Here is a 24,289-nt window from a genome sequence, read left to right as displayed (position 1 = left end):
GTTAAGGAACACTGCCCTCTCCTGCCTGCATGCCCGTCTGGATCACCCCCAGTCCCGCAGATTGAAACATGACTGCAGGTAGAGCTGTACATGGTGGGGGAGGAGGGCTCCATGTCCACAGCTTATCAGCCTCTAGTCTGGGTCACACAGTGGGCCATAGTGTGCCGGGACCCCTGGAATAACTCAGAACAACCTGATCCCCACTGTCAGCACTCCGGGCCGTGCGTGAGGTGATTTCATCAAGGCCCCTACAGCCCGTTTCAGACGAATGGAGAACTGCTGGCCTTGTTTCCTCTCTTAATTCCACTACATTAAACAGGGGCATGTTCAATGGAGTAAAATGTCATTCGTACCTGCAGAGTTGCAGATAGAAGTTTCATCACGTTTGGAGGAAACAATGTTTGTGTTCTTATTGGACGCAAGCACTCCGTATAAGGCAAAGACTGAGGAGTACATACACACAGTTATTATTTAAGCAAAACTAGCACACTAAACAGCAGTCTCAATTTCATGAGTTAAGAAATGTGGACTAAACTTTGCATCCATTTTCTTGCCACATTCAAGCTTGCCAACCGTAGAGAAAAAAACTGCCTTCTATAAAGCGCAATGATATAAGCTGAACCACACATTTGGCAGGCGGAACAGATAGCGGTGTGTGTGGTCCTCAAGTGCATGCGTAGTTATTTTAGACCCCAGTCCAAAGGAAATATATATTTGCTGAGCACCTGCAATACAACTTCGTTCTGAAGACAGACACTGTAAGTAGAGGACCATTTTGTTCTTCCCACTGACAGACAAAGGATTAGATATGTTGAGCTCAGCTATTATTTGTGTACCCTGCTGTCAGTAGTAATAGACAAGGAATTAGAAAGTGATGCCTTCGAGGTGATTGTCTTTTCTATTTTGATGTCTTAAATAAGGAAGCCACTGCAAGGCAATTATCGCATCTGCTATTCTTTCATTTTGTAAAACCTTTTTAGCGCAAATAGCTAAATAACTGACGACTCACTAAGTATTCCCAGCTGCTGTTTCCAGAGCTAAGGAAACAACAGAGGGATTTATAAAACAGATTGGGAAATGTTTCTCTGGTTATTTTCATATAGATGAATGTGTGAACTCTGAGTAGGACAAGCAAAACGTTACTTGAGGTTTGCTTTGCTACTGAAGTTGTTTAGCCGGTCTTCCTGCTGTGCATGGCTTGGGCAGGAGCATCAGCCACAGGCAACGGTACAGTACACTCTTCCGTCTGAGTGGCAGGCGCAACACAGCTCTAATTTAAAGCTTTAGCCTATCCTCACCGAATTAGCCAGGCTTTTGCTACACAGTCACTCCTTCTGCTTCGGCACAGATGAGGAAGTAAACACCCCGGTTCAGGAGTTCACTTTTTGGATGGCTGCCGGAACTACTTAAGGCTAGTGACGTTTTTTGAGGGAACAGGTGGTCAGAGTGACATAATTTTGGCTCAACACGGTGATCCTGAGAAATTAGGTCTCGTTGGCCTGCCAGAAAGGTTAGCGCCCTGTCAATAACTATGAACGTTTGGTCATCCGAGTTGTTTTTAATTCAAGCTGATAAAAAGCAAAGGCTATATCAGGTTCTTGATATCAGGTGTTATTTCTTTATGTACAGTATGTCCACACAGTATGTATGCTTCCACTCAGCATATGCACACTTAGACACACACATACGTGCACTCAGACACACACACACACACACACACACACACACACACCCATCTGTGACATGTCTCAAGGCTTGGCTGAGAAAGCTATTTATTCTCATACACTGTTAACTACTGGCACGTATGCTTCAGAATGGAATGCCATTCAGAATGCAGAAAATATATTTAGTTCTCGCCAACAGACAGCAAAAGGCACCAGTGGGTCTAGCCCGTTTGCGATCAGTTATTTTTGTCACAGTATGGACTTTCAATTACGATAATCTGTTGCTTCTCTCCTTCAAGAACATTAGGCCTAATTAGTTCATAGCCATTAATAACTATCAAAAAGGTTTACACTGTATATGTCTACTGTATGTTGCAATACAGAAATTAATACACGTGCAGTGTGAATTTACAATAATTCGCATAAAGCATTACATTTTCAACCTCAGGTTGTTGGCTAGCTAAAATGTCTGAATTTGTTGGATATTATTTCTTAACAGTAAGGTATTTACAACACAATGGCATGACTCGTTAGTGTGTTACAGTTTCACTGCTGGCCGTAACATTACCTGAGCCAGTGGCTGTGCTCTCTGTTACCTACTATGTGGATCAGAGTATCAATAAGGCCTAAACCGTTGGAGAGCGCTGCTTTCCTTGAGCACATTAAAGAGTTGTTGTTGGATAGTGTGGAAATACCCAGCAGCTGCCAGTCTGGTGTTGGCTCCCAGTCAGGTGCTCCTGTTGAACCCTTCAGGAGTCGGGCGGACGGAGGCTGCTACTCTGAGTCTCATTAGCTGCAAAGACAAACACACGGTTACTGTCAGTGGTTACAGACAACTGTTTTTATTACCGCGTTTTAGTGGTGCGTGTTCAGAAGATCATTTGTCAGCCTGATCTCCATATTGTGTTAATTTAACTGACTGCTTCTCTGCCTTGTTCATATAAGTGTCCCATTGGCTCTTTCACTCTGGGGGTGGAGGTGGTGGTGGAGGTGGTGGTGGAGGTGGTGGTGGAGGTGGTGGTGGAGGTGGTGGTGGTGGTGCTGGAGATGGTGGTGGTGGTGGAAGTGGTGGAGGTGGTGGTGGTGGTGGTGGAGGTGGTAGTGGTGAAGGTGGTGGTGGTGGTGGAGGTGGTGGAGGTGGTGGAGGTGGTGGTGGTGGTGGTGGTGGAAGTGGAGGTGGTGGTGGAAGTGGAAGTGGAGGTGCTGGTGGTGGTGGTGGTGGAGGTGGAGGTGGTGGAGGTGGAGGTGGAGGTGGTGGTGGTGGTGGTGGTGGTGGTGGTGGTGGTGGTGGAGGTGGAGGTGGAGGTGGTGGTGGTGGTGTGTGGGGAGCGGCTGCTCTGCAAAGCCTCTGCCTATGTTGAGGGGGGGTGGGGGGTTGCCCAAAGCTCGGCAAATCTAACAGCAAATCCGTGTGGTTAAACAGGGATGATCCGAGAACAATACCCACATAAGTGAATTACCTGCTCAGTGGGAACACACAAGAGCTATGTCCTGCAGCTAGGCAACTAGCAGCCCCACTGTTTGTGTTAGGAAACAGTGGGCCAGCACTGCAAACATGACTTATCCTGTTTAATTGCTGTGTAATTGCTGTGAAGTTGTCATATATGTCTGTTTGGCTTGCCCTATACAAATAGCAGAGGGCATTTTGAATGGCTATTGAGTGGTTAAGTGGAGACTTTTCTTCTCCTGTTAGGCAAATAATTGGAGGCAGAAATTGTGTAAACACTTTGGTAGGCTAGGCTGATGAAGTTTTGATGTATTTTCCAGCTTGGAGTAGTTGTTATGTCTCAGTGAATTAAACAAGGTAAAGTTTAAGTACTTTGGTGCAAAACTCCTTTTGAACTTTCACAGAAGTCTAAAATGCACAATGCCATTGGACCCTCTAAAACTGAATGTTTGATTGGAACTTGAACTGTAAAAAATGCGACAAATGAATTCACAATTTATATGTCATTTCACCATTTGTGTGTACTCAACTCACTTTACTGAAATAGAAACAGCACACGGAAACAGATTCAAGGTGGATCACAGTATCTCAATATCACACTTTCGATTGGTTGCTGTGAATAATACCTATGTGGTCTCTCAATGCTTAAACTTTTTAATTGTCCTGGCGGAGTTTAGATTTGAAGTCCCAAACCCATTGAGATATCTAATGAAGCCTCTACCTTCCAGGCAGGCATATTTTTCCAAATGACAGTAATTTACATATGATGTATTTAGAGAAGAGGAGGGCAGGCTAATTCTATTTTGAGATTTTCCTTTGTTTTAGGAGTCATTAGCAGCTAGCTGAAATCTAATTTTTACAATTTCATCAGGCCCTCTTGGAAAGCCTTTGTGAGCTCATCAGAGAGAGGCATTTATTGCTAAGTGTTCTCTATTGCATTAGCACACAATAAAGCAACCAGGGACTGCAAGAGACGTTTATGTGGAATTCAGTTAACACTCTGCCAATTCGTTTTTTATTGGGACGCAATCAATTTTTATTCATTTTAAAGCCAGAATGCTTGCTTTCATTGTGTGCCTTCCCCAGCTTGTTATAGAGCTAAACTAATTACTCAGTTGTTTTCACAAAATGGTATTGTTTATGTTAAAGATTTCCTCTTCGAAATTCAGCCTTATCCTGACATAACATATCTTTCATTGCTTTCAGCGTTTTCTGACAAGATGTTTTTGATGTGTACTATCAAAATTGTGAATTAAAAAAAAAAGATAAATGTTGGATTTTAATGTTCTGTGAACCTGCACACCCACAACTGCTTTGTATGTATGCCAAATGGCTATTTCAAATTTGGCAAAGCTACCAGTTTAAGTGAGTGATTTAAACGGCACATTGATCTTCAAGTATTGCATTGGACGTGTAGAGTTCTTACCCATTACGGCCATCACTCATGTGAACTGGAATGTTATTGCCACAACCTGATGACAGAACTCATCAACTGATTACATGTGTGTGCAATCTGCCTAACAACTAGGAACTAGGGCAGGGCTAAACATACTCTGTCTGAAGCAGTACACAGCTACAACACTACTTAGTTACTACAGATAGCTAGTTATAACCACAGCCTCTCTCACACCTGCTTGTTCTGATAGCCCCAAACATCATGTACACACAGACACACACACACACACTTACACGTGCAGTCGCCCACACACACACAGGGTCCATTTTGCAGTGCGATTTGTCTTAAAACTTTGAGTTGCTATTTATTTAGGTGGTTGGACGAATAACCGAGAACTTGATACGCTCGTGCTGCAAAAGTAGTTTGAGGCGTCTCTCTGTGCGTCTCTGTTTGGTGGCATAATTAGAGCGCTTAAGTGCCCCTGAAGACAAGATCCCCCCCCCCACATTGAGGAAGGCGGCAGGCCTCTAATGGCACCGTTCAGACGGTGATATCATTTATTGTTTCGTATCAGATATACCCTCCGTACCCTTCACTTCATTTTCACAGGGGCACATTTGACCTAAAAGCAGCCATCTCCTGCAGTGTCCTCTGTCTCTCCTGCTATGTGAAATATTCTGACAGACATCTTCCAACCGACTGCATTTTTTCAATACGTAAAAAAAAAAAAATGCTTTCTCCAAGTCTCTGAGGACTCACGGCTATGTATATCCTTAAATGACACTTGGTGACATTGCTCTGGTTTTCTTTATTTTTATTTCATGAATTTGGATCTATTCTGTTATGGGCTCTGGAATGCTTTCAACGCATTGATGACATGACAAGTTATCATTGATCTGTCCTTTCTTAGAGGGATCCATTAAATAATGTATGGCCTCCTGCGCATTAGCAGTGCACTCTGCTGTTCTGGGCCCATTAGAGGAGGCCAAGGGGCCCCTGTGGCTCCCAGCCCTTACAGGTCTTTGGGCTCATTTAATTAAATTATCCTATAATGAAAACTCCCATAATGAGATTAATTTTAATTATTCATTAGTAACCGATTTGAGCAAGAGGCCGGCTGCATCAATTATGCATGGGCGGGATAAACATTTTTCAATTCATCACCTTTTCCCTTTGTAAAAGGTGCAATTTATTAAGTGCTCTGCAGCTGCCTATGCTGATTGAGAGGAAGATATGGCTGACCAATGGCCTGAGGTCAGTCAAAAGTGGTATGAAATCAGTAGATTGACATTTGATAATCTGCATTAAATAACAGATTTACTTATGAACATCTGTGCCTCACAAATAGAGAATTATGTATATTTGAACAATACACAATATGATTGTACTTTGTTTACATATATTTTTCATATTATTAAAGATGAGATTTTTTGCTATATTAAAGGCTGTATTAGGTTGACATATTTATTTGTCACCTGATATACTAGCTCTCATGAGTCGTCAATGCTTGATGGTTTCATCGTAATGTCTATGAAGACAGAAGAGGAAAAATCATAATTTGTGTCATTCCTTCACTTCTACTTCCATCAGGCAGCATGATGAATACCCATGTGTGGACATTTGATCACAGTTTGGTTGCCGGCCAGCAGAACAGGGAAAGATTGTTGAGTGTCACACAGTGTGAAACTGTAATTAGCTGGCATGGAAGTGTGCGTGTTTGCGTGGAGGCTTCTAAGGCATGACAGGTAGCACTACAGATCCGTGCTGTAAGTTAAAACCTCATTGAAAATTCATCCCTTATGAGGGGAAAAAAGCGCACATCACTCTCCTTCTTTATCTCTCTTTATCACCTACTGACATGTATAGAGATATAGTCTGTACTCGTCTGTGGTGGCCCAGGGCAGGAGACAAGGAATGTCATTGGGACGGCAAGCCCAGAGCGTTCTCTAGGCCCTCATCAATAGCTGATTAATAATTCAGGCTGAGGCTGGGGCTTCTTTGGGGCAGGGTTTCAGCTAGCTTGTAATTTTGTAAATTGCATAGTCATCATGCAATGAATGGGGCTAGGCTGGACTGGGTTGGGCCTCACAGCTGCCAATGCATGGTCTACACAGGACATGGATAAGTCCAAAAGTTGTGTCCTCTTCTTGTAGTTTGTGTGTATAATACTTCTTCAGCTCGGAAGGATACATGGTACCATTTTAGAGAATTGATTAGCAGCAGTATTGGTTCAATCCAAATTGTTTCAGTGAATGCAGTATTTATGGTTTTGGTGTGCTGCAAGATTGTTTAAGCATCACAAATATCCAGTGGTGCCCTATCAAGCTTATAGGAAACAAATGGATATTTAATCCCATTGTCTGATACTCAGACTCCCTCAATCCAGGCGCAGCCATGGATGCGGAACAATCCCTGCCCATTCAATGAGCACGCCCCTCAATTACCTCAGTCATCTCCCTGATTAGTCCCATTTAACTAAATTAGCCTTCTAATTGACTTGAGCAGATATACCTGTTCCATGTGTCCAAAAGGCTATTTTACCTCATTGTTTCCTAGGCAACTAGAAGTTTGTATGACCTATAAAAAGTTGCTAGTCCTGAAACTGATCCATGGTTGGGCGGTTGTTTGTTACCATGGCAGGCTGCTAATCTATTTATAGGTCTACAGACTCATAATATCAGGCACAGATATCATTACAATTTAAACACAGTTGCTAATTCATTTAAAGGAAAGTTGACAAAACTCAAATATAAAAAGGATGACTCCTGTAAGGACGGAAATAGGATGATTGAATATGGGGGTGTTGTTTTGAAAACTCCAACACCTGGCGAATCCACCTTCGAGTCAAAAGGTCAAGAGGAAGCATTTGGCTTGACACTGTCTTCCCATTTTCCCACTGTCGGTTTTTTCCCCACTCTGAAGCGGATCCTTGAAAACAAAACGTAATGTTTATTTTGGAGTGGGAAGCCTTGCCCCTGGATGACCTGAATGTCTTTGTGGTGGTCGGGTTTGTGTGTGCAGCAGCGCAGTGCAGCCGGGCTCCTGGGGACGTTGCGTCATACGTTTGTCATCGGAGGCTCCTTACAGTTCAGCTCGTCTTTTGGCACCGTGGATGTCTTCATCTAAAGGTCAATCAGAGTTCCTGTCTGTGTCTACGTGATAATTGATCTGATTCACAGGGTTGAAAAAGGTGTCGTGATTATTGTCGGTGTCATTTACAAACCTCTAGAAACTTCCTCCGAGGCTTTTGGCAATAGTTATATTACCCTCTCAGTAGATCAAACTAGTGAGTCTCTCTCATCCTCGACTTCTTTCTTTTCCTCTGAAGGTATACCGTATTAACATTACACATCCTGTTGATTGAACTTCCTTAGAAAAGCCAATACTGTATGTTGGCGTGCACTATCCTATTTGACTATTTTGGTGGTCCATGTAAAGCCATTAGAAGCGGATATTTGATATTTTGATGGCTTAAAGTTATCTTGTGCTTCATAATTACTCTTAGTGTGAATGCATGTACAGAGAGAACCGTCAAGTGCTTTGTTAAGATCAGAAAGAGGCCAGAAATGGAAAGGGGGAACAAGGTTCAGGTTTTAAAGAGGGGAAATATCAATGGAAATCTGTTTAGACTGTACAGTAGATTCATTTACCTACTGTAACGAACAATCAATCATTCTAGGCCCAAGAGCACATTTTAACATAAGAAGCTCTGACATGCCCATGCACTTTATACCTACATAGGCTTTTTCCTTTTTTTTTTGTCAGTTTTGGCGATTAGTGCTCTGTTTTTGAGGTTGTCGTGAAAGATCCTGCTCTTTCCACGTGATCTGTCTTAAACATCCTGCTTACAGAATGTTAATTGATATCACTCGGCTGAAAAATATGGTCCCCACTGTAGTTACAGTTATAACATTGTGTTCCTATTAGACACAAGATTGTTGCAGCACTGTTCAACATGCCTGAGCATGTTTCTTGAAGCCAGACTGTGTTCAAGGATCCTGCATGTCAAAAAACAACAAGTTAGTGAAATGCGAATGTGACCAGATGTGGTATTTTCACAGGAAAATACAACATGACACAATGAGCCCTAGTTTTTCAGCGGATATGAATCACTTTGAGGCACTTCAGTCTAGATTAGATGAAGCATGTTTTCACACAAGTACAAAGGGTTAGGGTCGGCCTCGGAGCCTGCTTTGCAAATTCCATTTCCTCATAAAGGAAATCACCTTTTGAGAGAGGCCATCGCTGTGCAAAACACATTAGGAGGAAACAAACATGGAGTGTTGGCATATTGTTTCCTTCTCTGCCACTTCATAGACATCTCCAAAACATACTGTGTGTGTGTGTGTGTGTATGTGGAGTCTAGCTGCACTTTTGGCTAATCGGAGTTTCCCTCTTGACTATACATTTACAAGTCTTGGCTTTTGTTCGTACTTCTACATCGTATAACAATTTCCAGTTTTGACTTTTAAAACGTATAAATATTTGAAACTTTAACACAGCTTCCTGTCCAATGTATATCAATAGAGTCCACGTAAAGAAAATAAATGTCTGCCTCCCTAACCCTAACAACAACTCTCCCAGGTCCCAAAGTCTCTCAGGGAGGTACATATAGAAGGGATGCTATTAGCTAGCATACACATCAGCACTCTTCATGCATAATCTTAAACTGTGATGAACCCCTAAGTTATTTTTGAATTACTTGTCGTGCCTCCAGTCACTCTCTGTGACGGCAGCACGATCGGAGGCTCCTACTGGTTCTGTGAGCTGCTAATAGTTCACACTCTCCTCCAGGCTGTGAGAAGTTGCAATGCTCAGCAACTTCACCCGGTCCAATAAAATGAATGGCATTCCCTGTCCAGATAATCCAAGTGTCTCTTTTTCAAGTGCACATGCGTAAGGAATCAGGGAGACAGAGAAGACCAGCTGTTAAGTGTCTATCCAGGAGTTAAAAATGACCTGAAAACCGGTGTCCGATGGCAAAACACATTCAATATGCTAAACAGTGCCGGAGTTGGCACTTACTGTATGCCTCTGAGAAGAAGTTTGGGGCTCAAATACATTTAGAGGTATTGATATTGAATTCATTCAGCCTACTTACGCATACCAACATATTTGAGTAAACTAAAATAGCCGGCACATATGATATATTAATTAACCCTTTCTCTTATTCACACAATGCAAACTGACCTGCCATTTTTTGTGTTAAAACTCTATCAAGCAATTGGCACCCAGCACTTCTTTTAGTGCAACTGTTGGTAGTCACCAAACAGAATTGGGCCTCACAGAAAAAGTACTGGCCCAGTCATGGTGGCTTTCCTCTGGCCAATTTAAACAGACGTTTGACCCTAGACATTTGCCTAATGTGTTTTTGTTATGTGGACTCCTGGCTTCACAAATGTCACAGGGGCCGGACTGGGGTGTACAGGAGGGGGAAGTGAGGTGGGGGGGGGGGTTGTCTGCGAGGAGGGGGGTAGGAGAAAAGGGGCGCAGGCGGGGGGTGGTGGGGGGGGGGGGGAGGGGGTTGAGAGGTTGAGGTAGGGGGAGGGTTTCGGCAGTCGTGTCTGCAACCTCTGCAGTTTGCACACCCACCGTGGGGAGTTGGTGGTGTGGAAAGCATCAGCCCCCAGTTCTGGTTCCCCTCCCCAGGGGCCCGCTGACCAAGCATCAGCCCCCAGTACTGGTTCCCCTCCCCGGGGGCCCGCTGACCAAGCATCAGCCCCCAGTTCTGGTTCCCCTCCCCAGGGGCCCGCTGACCAAGCATCAGCCCCCAGTACTGGTTCCCCTCCCCAGGGGCCCGCTGACCAAGCATCAGCCCCCAGTACTGGTTCCCCTCCCCAGGGGCCCGCTGACCAAGCATCAGCCCCCAGTGCTGGTTCCCCTCCCCAGGGGCCCGCTGACCAAGCATCAGCCCCCAGTGCTGGTTCCCCTCCCCAGGGGCCCGCTGACCAAGCATCAGCCCCCAGTACTGGTTCCCCTCCCCAGGGGCCCGCTGACCAAGCATCAGCCCCCAGTACTGGTTCCCCTCCCCAGGGGCCCGCTGACCAAGCATCAGCCCCCAGTGCTGGTTCCCCTCCCCAGGGGCCCGCTGACCAAGCATCAGCCCCCAGTACTGGTTCCCCTCCCCAGGGGCCAGCCGACCAGCGGCCGGTCCCCTGGTGCTCTGCTGACCCGGGCCCAACTGGGGAGGCAGCTGTGGAAGGAGACAGGGTGTGCCACATTTCTGGACTCCCGGCCCGTGAGAGTCAGGGGCCAGCCCCAGACAGTTGGGGCAGTTATGACAAATGTTCCTATGGGCGCTCCACTCCGCTCCACTTCGCATGCTCGTGTCTGAGGGCCATTAGAGGGGCGCTGAAAATTTATTACCAAACATATTGGTATTTTAGGGTGCAACTGATTTAGATTTAGTGGTGTTGGTGGAGACTCTCTCCATCTTATTCTGGAATCCCAGATTGCAGTGGTGCCTTATTTGGTCTGTGCTACTTTTTAGAAGCAAAGACAGAAAAATATTTGACTAATTGTTAACTTTGGCATGTCCTCCTGGCCAGTGTGCAGCCTCTAAGACACACTTGGGTCCCAAATACATGATCCAGTTTAGAGACTTCTGAATTGGACCACACGTACTTCAACAAGACCGACACGGGCATCTGGTAGTTGTCGTCTTTTGTGCATCATCATAAATGATAGTTGTGTGAATGAACAGGTCCAATATTTCTGCGATTACACAATGCAACAACATGTGTGAGTGTGAACTGGAGCTGTGTGGAGGGGATTGGCATATGAAAGCAGTTAGCTGGCCACTAGTGTGATGCAGAATGGACGAGGCAGAGGAGAGCTTTGTTGTCTTGTTGGATATTGGTGGAGACAGTGGCCCATCCACCATACTACTACTAACTTGGCAGGCTGAGTTGTCCAGCCTATACATTACACAGCTCTGAGGCCTCTGCAAGGGTTGCTTCAACACAAGGCCCAAATGAACATTTGAGCAAAACACACCCGATTTCCTTCCACTGGCTTTAGCTAATGAGGAACATGTAAAAAATACCCATGTCTGCACACAATTGCTGTCTAAACTGAAATAATCATTCTGTGATGATTATGATTTGCATTGCTTAGCTATATTCATATATACATATGCTCGTTGGATATGGATACATTCACATCATTGATGCACATCAAATTGTTTTGTGCATAGTCAGTAGAGCACACTGCAAGGATGATTAGTGTCTCCCATGGAAATGCATTACCGTTCGGTATTTTCTTTCACACACTAACAATTATGTATTTATCTTGCTTACATCTATATAATACTTTCTTGGGAGGCCAATGCCTTTCTGAACTTAAATGCCAGTGACTCAGAGTCTACCACAATCAAATAAAATGAAAGAACACATTCAATATCTATGCTTCATTCCTAGATGATATAGCTAGTTAATTTACCTTCCTGTCATATTTTAGCCGTTGATTTTGGCGATGTTTAAACAGGCTGTGTTTTCTGTGTGTAATGCCGTGTGTGATACTCCACCTCCTGGTGATGTCTCATTCTGAGTAATAGGTCTCTGAAGTGTGCTTGTTTGGCTTTTTTTCATGCCACGGGAGAGCAGTAAAGTGTCTGTCTGAGGATTTTGGGGTCCTCATAGACTTTCCCCAGGTGTGCCTCACTCCTCATAAAGACCCCAGCTTTTCAGTCACGCTGCAGTCAGGGGATCTGTCTGCAGACTGCTCTACTAGAACAACACCATACTTATCACTGTCTACTGAACAACTGTCAACTTGAGGAAGTTTCACGTACTGAGTCAGGGAATTGTTTACATGTTTCTGTGATGGGACAGTCTGTAGTTTGTTCAGAGTTCAGTACGTTTTATTTCACTGGTAGGAACAAATGGGTTTACTCTTAATTCAAAACATATTCCCTGTGTTTTGTTTGAAACCATCATAGCCGCTACAATCAAGTCTTGATTGTTAATTTAAGGACGTAATGTCTATTGAGGTTAACCAATGTCTTTGTTCCATTCACTTAGCAGAGGGAAAACTCAAATGTGTTTTCGTGTGGAGGTATGTGGTGTATTTACTTTTATCACTTGTTCCACTGCCAGACAGACCAACCTTATGTTTGTTTATGGGGAATTCTGGCTTCACTCTAACTTTCATTCACCACTTGAAAGCACTTGACTGTGCTACTAATTTACCTAGAGGGACTTCACAATTATCTGTCTGCACTGTCAACATTTTTTGCTTTTTTTTTGTGGTGACAACTTGTCATCATCAAAGATAGTCTTTAGAGTGAAATGAAAGCTTCTTTTCGATAGATGGGTTTATGCTGTACTGTGGTTGTCTGTTATTGGCACATGGTGATAGACTCTTCAACTAAAATGAAGGGCTTTTTATTTTTGTTGATCAAACATTCAATGTAGTACTTTGTTTCTTACATGTTTGATGGATAGCATATAATTGGAGAGTTCTAACAAATGATAAAATCTATGTTTTTAAAAACTGTAAAAACTGTATTTTGTATAAAAAATACCTTTCATTTACATTTTGACAAATTATGGTTGCCAAACAATGAAGGTTTGCTTCGTTCAGAAATAAAGTTAGGTCATGACTGACAATATTGTCACCATCAAGTGTTTATGTATATAAAAATAAAGCACTTATAGCTATGTTTCTATTTTTAAAAACCGCTTTGCTTTACTTATGGCCCAGTAGTTATGTTATTTGGAACAAGAAACCTTAAACCTTCAATAAACAAAAACTACAAATAAAAACAGCAATGGGAAACAGGAACGTATAATACCAGCAACTTGAAAAATTACCATCCAGTTAACTTTAAGTCTGTTGTGCGTCAGGGGAGGGGAGAAAACCTTATGGTTTCGAGAACTTTCCTCTTAGTCAGTAAGAGAGCACTTCACCTGGTAATGCCTGTGTAAATATATAAAAGTTCAAAAAAATCCAAAGTTATCCTAAATTCAGGTTTCCCTGTTTCGGGGAAGGTTTTGGGTGTTACGCTTTGCTGAGACTTATGTCAGAACAGGAACTCGATCACCCCCAAAGCGTGACATTGTGTAAACACTGTAGTAGCTCTACCTAAACAAATTTGCAGCATATGCATATGAAAATATTACAAGTGTGTCACCGGGGTGTTAGCATGTCGTTTCGTCTGTATCACTTGATCCCCTGTCACACCATGCCGGCTCCTTTCACTGTGTCAGTCCTTCCTTTGTCAGGCTATGTAAACTCATGTTACCTACATGTTCCCTCCTGTGAAAATAGGCCAGAAAAATCACGGGAGTTCAGAATCCTTTTCAGGAACATTCTAAACGACAACATTCTAGAACAATCCCCACTTCAACGATACAGAGTTGGTATCATCCACCTTTATCCGTTTTATAAGAAGACCCATGTATATGGATTTGAAGAAAACACTTGATATGCCGTTGATACTCAGGTGTTTCTAAGAAGTCGAGTCATTAACCTGTGGCCAGCGGAGGACAGTACAGATCTCTCCACACTCTTAATTGCAGGCAGGCATCTCTATAGCCCCACATGAAGACCATCGAGTCCCATCTAGATAATCCTTAATAAAGAACGGCTTCACATTTAATCTTCGCTCACTTCTCAAATTTCGTGCTTGATATAGGTTTTGGCAAGTAACTTTTAGCACTGTTGTCAGTCCACCTGTATCAGTACATCTTTTGTTAAGCTCCGATTTGGCAGAGACAAAAGTGGCTTTTTAGGCAAGGTTTTTTCACCATCAAGCTGGTATATTTTATTGTTCGAATGTAGAAAGTTGATTTTCTTTACTTTTGCTCACATAGGGTTTTAGCATCACATACTGAAGAGATTCTGTCCTTTTAAATGTATGATTTCAGTGTTTTCAACTGAATTCTTTTTTCAAAGTAGTATCTGAGTGTTCCAGACGATACCTGCATAATCTAGAAATAGCCAAACTATTTACAGATGTCTGTGCATCTGCAAAAAAAAATACTCAAACACTGTATTATACAGGGGAGGCTATATTTGATGACCCTCAGCAGTTTGTGTAGCACAAGAAAATATAAAGATTCTAAAACATTTCTTATATACATCTGTCTGGATCAAGGCTTGATTTGAAACATGCTGAAGACCAGCATAGGAGCGGAAAATAGGAGTTTAGTCTCTTAGACATAAACAACACTGGGTAATTATACTGTGCAATTTGAAAATAACTCACTTGCAAAATTACATTGCAAGCTAATTTTATACAGCTGCTCATCGAATGCAAGAGAGAGTGAATGCAGTAACTCAATTGGCATGTGTACCCCACAGCCATTAGAATAGTTATGTGAGAATCCCCAAGCATTTATTTGTCTATTGAGTTATCAAGATACCTCTTCAAAAGGCAATATATTCTGTTTTATGATTTTGAAACGTGAGCCTATGGATTTGACCTGCAGGCGCGTAGGTAGAGAAAGGAAGGGTTGCCGTGTAGCCACAGTGCTGCTGCTCGGGTCTATTTCAGTCTGCTTCTTCTGGTCTGGTGCAACGGAGGGTTTGCTAGGTGACCTGTTCTCACCGGGAACACCGCACGTCCACAGCAGATGTGATAAGACTGCTATCAGGTTTTATATTATATTGCTTTTCCCCCTCCTGCACTTACAGTACTGTATACAAACTGGCTTTGTATAAGCACCCTGTAGTGAGACAAGTGCTTGTACAAGCGGATAACCATTAGGTACTGTATACAGCAGCTGATCGTGAACTGGTGTGTAGCCAAACAAGGTTAATAAATGTATGATATGATATGGAGTAAGAATTGGGTTTCGAGTGTAATATTGCACTTCTCCCACTGTGTTCTCTCGTCACGTCGTTAATTCCCTTACTATTGTATTGAATACAATCCAGTCATAACATCCTACTGTATTTCACATGCCGTATTTATTGTGTACACACGTATGGAGGCCGACGCATAAAATAAAGAAAGAATGAGTCATGTAAAATGCTAGGCACTCAGCTCATATCAATAGTGAAAGCCCCCGTCGATGTGATGTCGAATGCGTAGGATGGTATGTACTCATCAGCAGCCTGGCCTTGCGAGACGGCAGCGTTGAGCAGTTGGAATAATAACCTGGAGCAGACAGAAGGCAGTCATTACCTCGCACACAGACGTGGCCTGTATGTGTTGATGGAGGGCTTCCACCATGCGACCGAAGGGACAGAAGCAGCCGTTCTCACTCCGAGGAAACCTCCCCTCCTCCCCATCACCTGACTAATGAGATTAGGCCCTGTTTACCTGCCCCGATCCTCCTATGTCACATCCAAAACCAGACACTGCCTCGGCTGCTCACGAAACTGGGAAAAAGAGGATTATGGGGGAAAGAAAAAACTAACAAAAACAATTGAAAAAGAAAGATGGGGGTGGGTGTGGGAGGGGGGGGATGGGTAGAGAAGAAAAATGTTGGCCCTTGGGGTGTGCTGAGCCTGGGGATCGAGAGGACAGACAGTCCGCTGGGTCAATCAGCTATTTCATTGTCTTAGGATCCCTGATACAATCTGGTGAGGACTCTATTGCTTAAAGCTGGGAGTAAATGACATATGGAGAGCCGGTGTGAGGCTGAACTCCCGAGTTCCTCCTCCTGCTCCAAAGTCTTCCTGTGAGAGAGCATGGAGCAACTTTCTGCTCTTTAAAACGGCAGCCTCCCTCCCTCTCAGCTCTCCTCCCTCCCTCCCTCACTCTCTCTCTTTCCCTCCCTCTCTCTTTTTTTTCCTCTTCCTCAGACACTCTCTAGTCACTGCCTGAAGCAGTAATCGGACAACTCTCGTTCTCACTCGGACTTGGTCTCCTGAGATACAGCGTGGGGCTCCATGGGTTCTAACACTTAAAATGAAAAAGAAAAAAGTTGTCTTGTAGCGTAAATTTGTGCGTTACAGATTTCACCCAAGACTAAAGAACTCTATTTAGAAAGTTTTCTCTGTTATTTCTGGACTGGAAAGACGCCTTGTAGAAGATTAAAAACTAAAATATAAGCAGGGATAAACAAAAACATACTTGGATTCAACCAAAATTGCAGTGAGTATGACTTTGAACTTTAAAGCCAGTATTTATGTTGTTAGGTGGTTACTGATGTGTTTATGACTGTATCAGGTTGCCTGATTTTATTTTATTTTTCTGATTTAGCTCTGTAGCAGTGTGTGTATTAAGATGCTATATTACTTTATATACATTTTACAATGTTGACATAGTTGTTGTATTATTCACATACATCAGGGACCTAAAAGGCTTTACAGACATCATGGAAGCAGAATTGCAAAATAAATAGTGTGCATGCATAGATAGGACAATTCCAATAATCTGTATTTATTCTACTAGACCATCAAAATGACGATTAGCCTAGATATAAATGATCATCTTATTTTAAATGATCAGTTTAATTGCATGAAAAAAGACTTAATACATAACGTAGGATATGTAAGACGTTTTCATTTGACCATCCAAATGCACTTATAATTTAGTGATAGACATAAAAACAACTCTAAATACACAGCAATGTGAAACCTCCCAAAATGTGATTATCTTGGAAAATAATTTAACTCTACCTGCCATAACATGGAAATCTAAATTTGAGACTTCAACTGTATCTTGAAATTATAAGATCACTTAATTGAATACTTTATTATTTGAACTGATTTCTTTATATTATTGTTAGTGTCCCACACCACATTATTGTCACCAATATAGTCATTACATTTTTACATTTTTAAATATATATACAAAACATTTAGTAAAGGAAATAATCGCTCTGTTGTGAAGCCATGTTCTAAACTTGATACAAATAGTAAAATATGTCAAACCTGTTCAAACAAAATCAGGAAAAAATGTCAGTTGCATTAAAACATAAACTCTCAACTTAAAAAAAAAAATCTGTCCGTTTCTGAGTAGTGCTTCGTGCTCCAGTTTACATTTTCGAATCGGCAGAACATACCAGTCCCTACAGGAGTCCCTTTCTGACTGGCAGAACAGACAAAACCAACACAGTTAAAGCAGTTGACATCTAATGCCATCTGCTGAGGCCTGGAATGCTATGTGGACCCCAGAGAGGGCCTGTCTTTCTGTCCAGTCGTCTCTGCAGACGCCGGCCGCTGCGGGGCTGCACACCAGTGGCCTGTTCCCCCAATTCAGCTCTCTCTGTTGGGGGAAAAGCGTGCGGTCAAGATGAGTGGCTCGCCGTAAAAAAAATCATACCTTTCTAATTAAAGGATGTTCGGGCTTAACGTGTGTGATCATAGACTCACATTATCAGACGGGGTAATCGCATCGGCGTAAGGGATTTTCAACTCCAAATTGTAGTGTTCCCTTCTTACCCGTGTATTTCATGTGCCGTTCGCAGCATGTGAAAACACCTCTCTTTATCGTGGCATTTGAAGATGAAAGGCTGCAAAGTAGCGAGGTTACGGCGTAGTAAAGGAGGGGATCCAACATGCAGAGCAGGGCCACACTGTAGACAAACATGACAGCAAACACGGCAGCCTGACGCGACCATTCACACACACAATAGGCCTGTTTATCCAATTAGATCCAATAAGAGGACTGATTTGGCCTGTTTACTCTCTTTATTTGCTTTAATAAGGCGCATGCAGGGAGAGGGCATCAAGAGGCCTTGTGCTTGGATAGGACAGGACTGTGTGTCCGCATGCAGCAGTAGACCAGTGTGTGCAGGCGGAGGTTGCCGGCGGCGACGGAGGCATTGTTTTCCAGAGGGCTGTAGCCTTCCCTATTGAGGTGGATGGAGGGCTAGCCGGCGCCCTACTCTCTCAGAGTGGAGATTGCGCCTGATGAAAGACAACAAGGGCTAATTGATACTACCTCACTGAGCTGTTTATGAGAGAGAGAAAAGGAGGGAGAGAAAGGGGGGAGAACGGAGAGGAAATGGAAGACCCCTACTTTGGTAGCCCATACTGGATGATTAGTGGGTTGGGTTGTTTACTAAATAGAGAGGGGTGTTATTTTGTTAACATGCCACTATTTGGATCTAGAAAATGTGGCTGAAAGGGCAGGAAAGGGGCTTTGAAGACCTGAGTTGACTGATATTCTCACTCCTCTATCAGCAATGCCCCCTTAATGTGTTTGTTTGTGAATGGTAATATGTTTACCTTGAGTACGGTAAATGGAAGCCCCTGAGTTGTCAGTATAAACAGGCAGTGCATCCAATCCGTCAGTCATTTAAGGTAACTTGGTAACTGAAATTTCTGACTTTTATATTTAAATGGAAAAAAAGGCTGCTGTTTTGAGATCCTAAAACTTCAATAAATGTATTAATTAAAAGAGAGTATTAGTGACATTTTTTCAATACATTAAAAAATTAGCCAAGGCTTTTTTTCTGTGTAATTTTAGGAATAAACTACATTTACCACATTTTACATTTGTGAGATTATTTATTCTCAAGCCTTTTTAAAGTTATAAGAAAGTGTTGATGGTATTTCATTGCCTTTCATCTGTGGTGTTAAATGAGCAGAGTTTGTGCCTCTCTTTCTGTGGGGTGCTCGGTGGTAGGGAGAGTGCGATAAAATGTCGACCTTAAATCTTGTTTGATGGGGCCTCAAAATCGAACTAGCCTTCTGGAAATAATTTGGAGGGTTCAAGAGCACAGTATTAACATATTTAATGTAACCTTTCAGTGAATTGTTGAAGACCCATGTCAGATTTGACTAAATAGAGAAACAAATTGCACATCAACAAATCACCACATCTGTTAAGAATTTGACTTTTAATTACAGATGAGTACAAAATCCAAAATCACTCATGCCATGTGCTCAAGTCAATTTAGGAAAATCTGTCATATGGTTTTAGCAATATGACACAAAAATATGATTGAAAGACTAAACACTGGTAGATTAAGCGTGATAAAATCTAAGCAAATTACAAACATAACTAGTAATGCCAAGGGTTCTATTTCTAACCAAATTATTGTTTGTATTTTAATTTGCAAAGAAAACAATTTAAAAAGCATGATTATGTGTCAGAAACAATTAAATTAAAATATCACAGCAGTAACCTTTAATAATTGTGATTCTTTGTAGCCTTACTTTGGAAACACTGTGTGGCGCTAGTATATCCTCAGATTTTTGTCTGAATAAAAAAATGCTAAGTTAATTAGTGTTGTGTTTGTTAGGCAACCCTCATCTTTTCTGCCACGCACAGAGATACTGGCGAAGTGTAGCATTTTTGTAAACTGTGTCTTAATTCCAATCGCATCTGTATCCAATTGTTGTCTGCGTCTACATTCTTTGCGATTTATTTTTCCTGGGCCACCATGTGGATTCAGCTGACCAGCTTAAGTAGGGATTAGTTGTTTAAAAGTTATTTTGATTAAAGCATTGTTTTTTAAAACTTGTAACTCACAACATATGGTTTGCATAGTCTGTATATTTCAAAGGAATATGTAGTCTTTGGCCTGTAAAATGCAAATCTTGCAATTGAGAATGGAGGGAGTAGAGAGAAGTAACACAATTGATTGCTTGATGATTTCATTAACTTTCATTAAGTTAAGCCCATTCTGGTTTTATCTTGCATTTGCTCAGAGTAACATATGCAACGTAAATTTGACCACATATGCGTTATGCATTTTTTGTATGATCTTATATTGACCACAGGTTACAAGAATTATGGTAACCTAGTAAAATACATGCAGTCGTACGTTTGAATAAAAATAGTCACAATCTCTCTCTAAGTCAGTGCAGGTACGGTTAATGATAAACCCAGTCCAGGTAAATCCACTGATCACTTGTACGCCGAAGCGGATGCTACACTCTTTATGTTACACTGATCAGCATTAGAAAGCTGTCTGTGTTTGCCAGTGGAAACGCAGCTCTTGAAACCAGTAAAGCGAAACAAAGGCCCTGCAAACAGCAGTCAACGAAGCATGTTTGGGCCTCTTTTTTCTTCTTTTTCCTTTTTTTTTTCCTTTCTCGATGACACCACCTTCCAACGCTTTATCTAGCGCCGCTTTGTTCTAGCACCTTCAAAGATCTGGCAGTTCAGGTTGAACTGCACAGCACATCAAAGATGCTGAACGCAGTCTCTTAAACAATAAATATTTAGTGGTGCAGAAGAAGGGTTAGTTTTTGCTTTTAACCCACCCCACCCCCACCCCCCTCTTCTCCTCTCTTTTCCCCTCTCCCCCTCACCTCTCCTTTCCCTGCTATCACTCCCCTGCTCACCTGGCCTCTATCACCTGTTGACGGGCTGGAGCTGGTTGTGGTTAAGACACCAGGTTAAGGCTTCACTGGCCTCAACTTCTGAATACAGATCTCAGCCACCACTCACCCAACTACCACTCTCTCTCTTCCCCCCACCCCGTCTCTCTCTCTCTCTCTCTCTCTCTCTCTCTCTCTCTCTCTCTCTCTAGGCTGGCAAGACAATGTGGCAAGATTCAGTTTCTCTTTTCCTCTACTTCAGTGCACTTTCCTTTCAGAGAGCTTTGTATTTTACAAAACTGTCCTCTGTCATAGCAGTGAGACGTCTCTGAGAAGATCCCACGTTCGCGTTGTCTGTTCCGGAGATGATGTGTAAAGATTATTTTTGCTCAGGTCGGTCGTAGTGAAAGCGACAGGGGAGAATGGAAAGCTGGAACAGTATTCATGAGGACTGTGCCTCGGTGCGAAGCAAATCCCGTTGGAAAAAAGGACGCGAAAAAAAAAAAACCTAAGACCAAACTGCTCAGGTTACCTTTGCCCATGTAAACAGCCAGCCATTTAAAATGCATGCCGGGATAAAAAATAAAAAAACGTATTTTTTACGTCTATTTACCCCCACCCCCCTCCCCCCCTTTTCTTTTTTTGACCAGCTAAATACCTTTGACCTTCTTTGGAACTTACGTTCCCATGGTGGGCTGGAGTCAGGTCTGATGTAGTGTTATGGCCGTGCAGGTATATAGCTCTGCTTGATGTTCGGAGGAGACGAGCAGAGCGGCGGTGGACAGCAAAATGTAACTGTCAGCTAAAGGAGAGTAATAGAGGCATTCATAGAGTCATAGGAAACATATGTGGCTCCATGTGCTCTTCATGTTCTTGTTTCCAGTCTCACTCATTGTCTGAGATGATCTGAGGGCCTCTGCACTGCTTGCCTGTGTGTGTGTTTCTGTGACGAGAGCGTGAGAGAGTTTGTGTACAATACACAGTCCACTAGTACAATAGTGTGTTCACATATTAGAGAGAAAAAGAGAGAAAGAGAGAAAGAGAGAGAGAGAGAGAGAGAGAGAGAGAGAGAGAGAGAGAGAGAGAGAGAGAGAGAGAGAGAGAGAGAGAGAGAGAGAGGGAGAAAGAGAAGGAGAAAGAGGAGAACCAGAGAGAGAGAGAGAAAGAGAGAGAAAGAGAAAGAGAGAGAAGGAGAGAGAAGAGAGAGAGAGAGAGAGAGAGAGAGAGAGAGAGAGAGAGAGAGAGGGAGGGAAAGAGAGCGTCTGTGAAGAAAGACAACTAGAAAGAGACCTGGTGTGTTGGTGTGTGTTTATGTGGGCCCTCTCCTTATGCTGGGTTGAGTGAGGGACTTCTAAAGTCTGTGAGAGCCGTGTGCTGGGCTATCTGTGGCCCCAGGCCGGGGCAGGCCCGCGGGAAGCTGCCCTGACGGTCATTAGGAGCTGTCAGTGTGCCGGGAGAGGGAGTGCAGATACATTTCAGATAGTGTCAATTGGAGATGAAAGATCTGCTGAAGATGCTAGGGGTGTCACGCTTGACTAACCTGCGCTCAACAAGTCCCATCTTCCAGCCTGCTCGCTACTTCAGGCACTCTGGAGCTCCCACCTACCACTACCCCCTGTACCCCCCTCCAACCCCACCCCAACCCTCACCCCTCTACCTCTCCACCTTTCCCCCCCCCCAACCCGCCCCCTCCCTTTCCTGCTTACCTTGGCTAAGCCGCTTTGCATGTTGATTGGGGGAGGGCTAATCCAGTTTGCAGCTGTCGTAGACCAATGATGAATCACCTTTCTGTCATTTGGCTGCACTCCCCTTGCTCGGGGAGGAGGGAGGGAGGACCAGGAGGAGGAAACAACAGCGAAGAGGGGTTGAGCCCAGAGACAATGTGCGCCTCTGTTCCAAGCTACCCCTTCTCTTCCCATTCTGCTTGAGAATAACAATAATGTTTTCTCAGACGACATCTATTGTGTCATGGATGGGTCTGGACTGTGACACCGAGCTGCAATAACAAGGAGGGGCTTTGTTTCTGCTGGGGCAGGTGGAAAAAATAGAGAGAAACAGTGTGGTTGAGACGACTGAGACCCATCCAGTTTCCAGGTAAGAGCAGAGTTGAGCTCCTGCCAGGAGCATCCAGTGCTGGTGCCTTTGAGGGCACTGGATGAGAGCAGGCTTGGTGTGAGTGACCACTCTGATCCAGTGGGCTGTGTGGGAGAAAGATGTGGTTAGAATACTATAGCGCTGAATTATTTTTAAAAAGTTGAGAGAGAGGGTTAGAAATTGAGAAAAGTATTGTTTAAGTTGAGTTTTTTTTTTTTTACACATTTAATAGTTTTCAGTAGTAGTGAGTGTTTGTAATTGCAGTTCTGCTGGGTTTGTTTGTTAGGGGAGTAAATACATATCTCAGTTGGAAAAGAAGATCATCACGGGAGAATATCAGTTGGTGGGAGAAAGTTCTATGTTAGAAATATATGTTATACTTAAACTTAAACATATTATAGTGCTTATAGTGCTATCAATTAAAACAAATTAGAAATTACCACAGCAAGTAGAGAAAAACAAAAGATTTAGCAGTATTTTGTTTGTTTGTTTAGCCTATAATGTCAAAATTGAAATCTTTCTAATGCATATAAATTGTGATCAAATAAGTAATTTTCATCCCATAAGATTGCACTTGCATAAAATAAATATTTATCTTTGCGGTCCATACAAAAAAGGCTGATGTTTATTGATAGCAGAGATATCTTAAATCCTTCAATCTAATTGGAGATGGCAGTATAATGCACCCAACATTTGCCGTAATTTAATTAGTGCAGTATATTGCATTGGGCGCAGTGACAAAGACAAATGCAAGTTTGGATTTGCGGCTGTGCTTTCAGATTACTATTGCCTGGTCACCGCTCTATTGTCTACACTCAATCAAATCCTCAGAGCACACAAATGAGCAGAAAGAGCAATGTTTTCAATGGTGTGGTCCTCAGTATAAACACAGCAACAATTAAGGAGCCTGCCAGAGCAAACAAATGCCTCGTGAACTTCCCATCTACCGGCGCTCAGCCATAGGCTCCTATAATCAGCCCTGTACTTTTAGCCAGCACATCAGCCATACTTCAACCACTTCAACATATGTGAATGCTCTTCACTACACACACACACTAAATCATTATAGTAAAGCTGAATCGTACATCAAAAACAATTGGAAATTGGAAATTAATTGAAGAGTGATAAATAATACATTGGCTTGTTACTTTAATTACTGCTATTTGATTTTAAACATTTGATTATTTAATCTGGTCAGTAATTGTACATTGTAGTGTGATAATTATGTGGAACCATTCTTGGCATGTCTAGTAGTAGTTATTGCATTCTGTGTTCCTTCAGTGGATTTCCATACTGTTCGAAATATAATTTATTACCGTTTATTACATATTCGAAGATTTTTATGTATATTTATGTGTTCATTTTGAGCTGTTGTTAATCATTTGTAATTATAATTATTAAGTTCAAAGGTCTGTATGTGGCTTTTAGATTGCCAGAACATGTATACTCACTGCTTTATCCTCCATTAATTTCACGTCCCTCTTCCTGGCAAGAAATATATATATATATATATTACAT

At 42.6% G+C, this 24,289-nt stretch overlaps 1 protein-coding gene across 7 annotated transcripts in view; it reads left to right on the top strand.

Annotated features, from left to right (window-relative positions):
- Positions 1–639: 639 nt before the first annotated feature.
- Positions 640–24,289, top strand: part of eya1 (EYA transcriptional coactivator and phosphatase 1) — a 59,310-nt gene continuing 35,660 nt past the window's right edge. For 2 of the 7 annotated variants that reach the window (XM_084702720.1, XM_084702719.1), the window contains exon 1: positions 16,225–16,553. The gene's annotated coding sequence lies outside the window, so the exon portion shown is untranslated. Of the gene's footprint in view, positions 759–16,222; positions 16,554–22,389; positions 22,772–24,289 lie in introns of those variants that run through there. The other 5 variants (XM_084702716.1, XM_084702715.1, XM_084702718.1 and 2 more) reach the window with 5 other exon arrangements.

The sequence above is a fragment of the Hypomesus nipponensis genome, chromosome 8, assembly GCF_054491055.1.
Source record: "Hypomesus nipponensis isolate SF chromosome 8, ASM5449105v1, whole genome shotgun sequence".
Taxonomy (NCBI): Eukaryota; Metazoa; Chordata; class Actinopteri; order Osmeriformes; family Osmeridae; genus Hypomesus; species Hypomesus nipponensis.
Note: the sequence above shows the minus strand (reverse complement) of the source record. Positions and strands in the feature narration are given on the sequence as shown.